Here is a 5,765-nt window from a genome sequence, read left to right as displayed (position 1 = left end):
TGTTATAAAAAATATTCCTCTTTATCTTCATTGTTCGTAAAAAGCATGGTCGTTCCCGTAGAAATTATTCAATCAAATAAAAAGTATATTAATTTAGCAATATATAATACAAATTAATAAATGTCAAATACTCAAATTTTAAATAAAATATATAATACAATTTTAAATATAAAAAAAACATGTAGATGCTGAAAAAATTCTATTTGAAGTGCTTTCTAATTTTCAAGTATTAGTATGTTTGTCATAAAAATTGGGGCTATTATCTTAATATTATTGTATGATTTTTTTTCCTATTTAATTATATATATACCTTTTTTGTTTACTTTAATTATATTATCTTTAAGGCGAAATTTTTAGATTATGGAAAATAAAGTTTTCGTCACCACTTTAAAATTTTCCATCAGAAAATCTTTATTCATATCTCCATTTTCTCAGATACTTTTGAAGTAAATAATTAAATTTGTCTCTAAAAAATCATTCATTCTTTAAATTAGTTTTTAAAATTTTTTTAATTAAATTCGTCTTTTAAAGATTTTAATTCAATCATGTCGATCCTTCAGTCATTTTCTTTATCAACGACGTCAAAATTTACTAATATGACACATTAAAAGATATCATAACATATATCTAAAAATCCTAATTAACTATTAACATGATAAATTTATGAAATTAAAACAAATCAAAATCTAATTAAAAAAAACTTTGAGGCATTGAAATTTCTCAATTTAAAATTGATTTGATGTAGTTTTATAATAAATTTATTGTGTTATTAGCCAACTAGGATTACTAGCTGTATATGTGTTGTGGTGTAACTTGACGTGTCATATTAACAAATCTTTTATGGTGTCAAGAAAGTGATGAAAGGACCAACATGATTAACTTAAAATCTTTGAAATATGAGTTTGATGACAAAATCTTTTGGAGACCAGTTTGGAGAATGGATAATCTTTTAAGGACCAATTTAATCATTTATTCGATATTTTTATCCTTGTTTCTATCTTAGTTTTTAGATATCTTCACGAATATCCATGTTAATGAATTCTATTGCCATCCCTACTCTTAAATGTATAATGTAGATACACTATTAAAAAATTGTTTATTACAGGCGAATTTATAGATAAATTTAGTCTTTATTACAGATGAATTTTCAGTCACTAATGGAAGTACCGATAGATTTTTTTCATTGGTCAAACCTCGTCGGTAATAATTTTTCGGTAGATTTTCTTTCTCGACAAACCCCAATTTGACGGTTTATTTTGTATTGAGTTTAGAGTGTTTTTATAACCTTTTGTCACATTTAGCCTATGAATTAGCATGGTTTTGTTATCTCTCCCATATTTAGGCTTAAGTGTAAAAAACATGTTTTTTAAGCCTTATTTTGATGAACTCTAGTTCTTCTTTGATTCCATAAGATGCCTTGATGTGTTTGCTAGTAATCTCAGGTTGAAACAGGCTAGGCATAGATCAAATGAAGCAAGGAAGAAAGCATGCAAATGGAAAGAAGCACAAAAAGCCAAAGAATTGATCTAGGCCATGCACGCGCGCGCGCACAAGGCGCTGGCGCGCACATTGCGAAGCAGGCCAGGGACGCGCACGCGTACCGTGCGCGCACGCGTCGATGACGGCACATGACCTCATTAATGCAACACGTGCCTGGCGATTTGAGAGGGTTTCTGAACCCATCTTTGGCGCCAAATTGCTAAAGGAAAGGAATAAAAGGATCAAGGATTGAGGGGAAGGCATTATTATTATTATTATTATGGATTTTAGCACATAGCATAATTAGGATGAGTTTAGAGTTAGTTTTAGAGAGAGAAGCTCTCACTTCTCTCTAGAAATAGGATTAGGTTTAGGTTAATCTCTCTTCTTAGATCTAAGTTTAATTCATGCTTTGATTCACTTTTCATTTACCAATTCTTAATCTTCTCCTCCTCCTCTTTCTAGTTATGTGCTTTAACAATTGTAATTCTCCATTTTGTTTTGGATAGATTGTTGTTCTTCTATTTCCTCTTTCAATAATGCAATTTGAGGTAATTCATGATAATTGTGATTTCCTTGATTGTTGTTGTTAATTCTTTTCAATAATTGTTGTTAGATTCTATTCTTGTTATCAATTTACTATGCTTTCCTTTTGTGCCTTCCAAGTGTTTGATGAAATGCTTGGTTGGATTTTAGAGTAGAATTTTATACTCTTGGACTAGGTAGAGTAACTAGTGACACTTGAGTTATCTAATTCCTTTGTTGATTGGTAATTGGAGAGATTGCTAATTGGTTTGGAGTGCATTAAAGCTAGTCTTTCCTTGGGAGTTGGCTAGGACTTGTGGCTCAAGTCAATTCATCCACTTGACTTTCCTTTATTTAGTAAGGGTTAACTAAGTGGTAGTAATGAACAATTCTCATCACAATTGAGAAGGATAACTAGGATAGGATTTCTAGTTCTCACACCTTGCCAAGAGCCTTTTATTAGTTGTTAGTTTACTTTCTTGTCATTTATCTTCCATGCCTCTTATCAAAACCCCAAAATAACTCACAACCAATAACAAGACACTTCATTACAATTCCTAGGGAGAACGACCCGAGGTTTAAATACTTCGGTTTATAGATTTTAGGGGTTTGTACTTGTGACAAACAAATATTTGTATGAAAGGATTATTGTTTGGTTTAGAAACTATACTTTATAACGAGATTTCATTAGTGAAATTCTAAACCGTCAAAAAATCCATTCATCATTTACCGACAAATTTTTTTATTACCAACAGATTTTCCTTTAGTAATCGTCTCATTCACTTCACTAAAAATGACAGATTATTTGTTGGTATTTTGAACCTAGAAAAGCATTTACAATTTATATACAAATGAATTTTTTGTTTGTAAATCTGTCAGTAAGGTAAAACAAAGTTCTTTTTAGATTTTTTCATTGCAAAATAAATCTGTTTTCATGCAAAATAAATATAAATTTAATCAAGACAAAATTTCATCTAATTTTCAGCTAACTTGTATTAGAATATTTATAGTATTTTAAAAAATAAATAAGTTCGTCATATTATAAAACTAGAAGAAAAGTACTAAAAACAAGCAAGTTAATTCAAAACATAAGCACAAGTATATTGATACATCAGCTATAATCTTTCATGCATTGTTCAACTATACTAAAAATATCATCTATAATCCTCAGTGTCATTTTCATCCTCATTGTCATCATAGTCCTCATCTGAAAAGATTGAGGGTGGCAGCGGTGGCAGTAGTAGTGAAAAAGTATTGAAACTACTTGATACTCTAACCTTCTTGTAATAGCTATTATAAACCCCATTCCAACTCAAACATAGAGAGTGTTTAAGGTGATATAGATGAATACATATAGCAATGGAGCGAATATGAATAGGGCCATGGCCAGATATTAACAGCTACTATAATTGACAATGAGATCGAAGCAAGAACCGCTCCAAATTCTCCTATAAATCAAGACGCTATTAGCTAAAAGACTAAAACATAAATTGATTGTCATTTTAACATAGAGTAATGCATATGAGTGAGTGAGTGAAAAAATGTAACACCTAGTATAGAGAAGAAAAACATGAATACTGTTGATATTTGAACGACCCTTCGACTTCCAACTCGTGTTAAACCCAAGAGTCCTGCATTTTCACTTAATACCAAAGATACAAAGAAAAATACCATTAGCCAATGTCTTAGATATAATAGGAGGAGGGAAAAAATTAAAACAAAAAAGGGGAGAGTAACATAAATCCTTAGTCTAAGAAAATTTCGACAGATGATTTTAAAAGTAACAAAGTTTTTACACTGATGCAGTGGATCTATTTACCGTGCCGAAAAAGGCATCCACAAGATTAAAAGGCATCCACAAGATTATTGATGTGTGAACATTTTTTCTTTATTTTTTGTTTATTTTAAATTAGAATTATTTAATGAGTTTTAATCTTATTTTAGTGTTTGAAACCTCTTTGAATGCTACTTTGAGTTGTTGTGATGTTTTAATTATTTCAGGTAAAGTTTGGATCTATTTGGCATAATTCGTGTGCAAGAAAAAAGAAAAATTTGGAAGCTGCCAAGCTGGTGTTAAATGTGGACCTAGGCATTTAGCGCCAGCAACTCAGAAATGCGTGGAGGTCCTCTGCCCATTGGGGTTTAAACGCCAAGCCTGGCATTTAGCATCAGGAAGACAGAATCAAAGGGGGAGCTTCTGCCCACTAGGGCGTTAAACGCCAAATTTGGCATTTAGCTCCAATGATCCGGATCACACTTTTTACATGGAGTATCTTTAGTTGGATTTAGCTTTCAATTGTTATATTTTATTTGATTTTAGTCATTTTTAATTACAAACAAAATCTTTTAGAATTATAATTTATTATTTTATTTTAGTTTTAAATCAAATTAGATTAGATATAAAAGGAAAAAGATTTAGCTCTTAGGAGGATCTTCTCACTTACGCACTTTCACATTTTCTAAACCCTAGTTTTCTCTCTGAGTCATGAGCCACTAAACCTCCTTGGTTAAGGTTAGGAGCTTTGTTTATTTCTATGGATTAATACTATTGCCATTCTATTTTAATTAATGTATTGATTTAATTTCAAGGATTATTTTCGTTCTTCATCTTATGAATCTGGGTATATCAGAAGAACAACCCTTATTCTATTTGAGTTCTTGTGATTCTTGAAAAAGTTATCTCACTTGAATACTAGCTTGAAAGTAAACTCCTCCTAAACGCTAATTAATTGGACTTAATAGGATACGTGACATATAATCCTCTTATATTTGGGTAATTAGGATTTTATGGCTAATAAACTAGAATTGAACTTAACCCTCTAATATATATTAAGTGACCAAGGAATTGGCAGTTGATTAGGTTATAGGAGACTAAATCACTAAGGAATTAGGGTTTAGTCAATTATAGTTTACCATGAAATGAATCTTGCATGATTAAAATAGTTGGTAAAAAAACTTAATCTGGAAGAATAAATAACTCCAAAAAGCTTAACTGTTTTCTCACATACATCTCACACCAATTCTACTGTTTGCTTTCTCACTCTCTAAATTTTTGTTTAATGTGATTTTACAACTCTCAAAACACCACTTTCTACTTGCCTGACTAAGTGAGTCATTTGACTATTGTTGCCCAGTCTATCAATCCTCGTGGGATCGACACTCACTCACCTGAGGTATTACTTAGTACGACCTGGTGCACTTGCCGATTAGTTTGTAGACTTTGAATTCTGCACCAATTATTGATACCCTGAAATCATTGAAACTGGCTATATAAGTTTAATTTTGTAGAGCTACATGCTCAATTGCTCATATAGATTGGAATGTTGTAGAATGTACCAGCCAACCAACAACACGGCTAAAGACAGAAGGTAGAACAGGAGTTGCACTTTCAAATCTTGATGCTGCAATGAATGTCCCAGTTGACCACTCCATAAAAAAAATAATTAAACTTAAATTTAAATCAACGTAGGTTCTATGAAACTTGAAAATTTTATCTTTTTCTCTTTTCACATGATTCTGTTATGTGAAAATTAAGAATGATCCAAGTCTATATAATAGTATAAGATATTATAATGTGACAAACTGTTATAATCTACGACAACAACATAATTAAACACAATACATAAAAACATACTTACAGAACTCTTAACTAATAAAGATCTTATCATAAGAAAATCAAACAATTACCGCAATAGCAACCAGTGATGATGGCAAAATTAGCAGCATAATTGACACCTGACAATAATATTTGCAAGACCAAG

Source organism: Arachis duranensis, chromosome 2, assembly GCF_000817695.3.
Source record: "Arachis duranensis cultivar V14167 chromosome 2, aradu.V14167.gnm2.J7QH, whole genome shotgun sequence".
Classification (NCBI taxonomy): Eukaryota; Viridiplantae; Streptophyta; class Magnoliopsida; order Fabales; family Fabaceae; genus Arachis; species Arachis duranensis.
Note: the sequence above shows the minus strand (reverse complement) of the source record.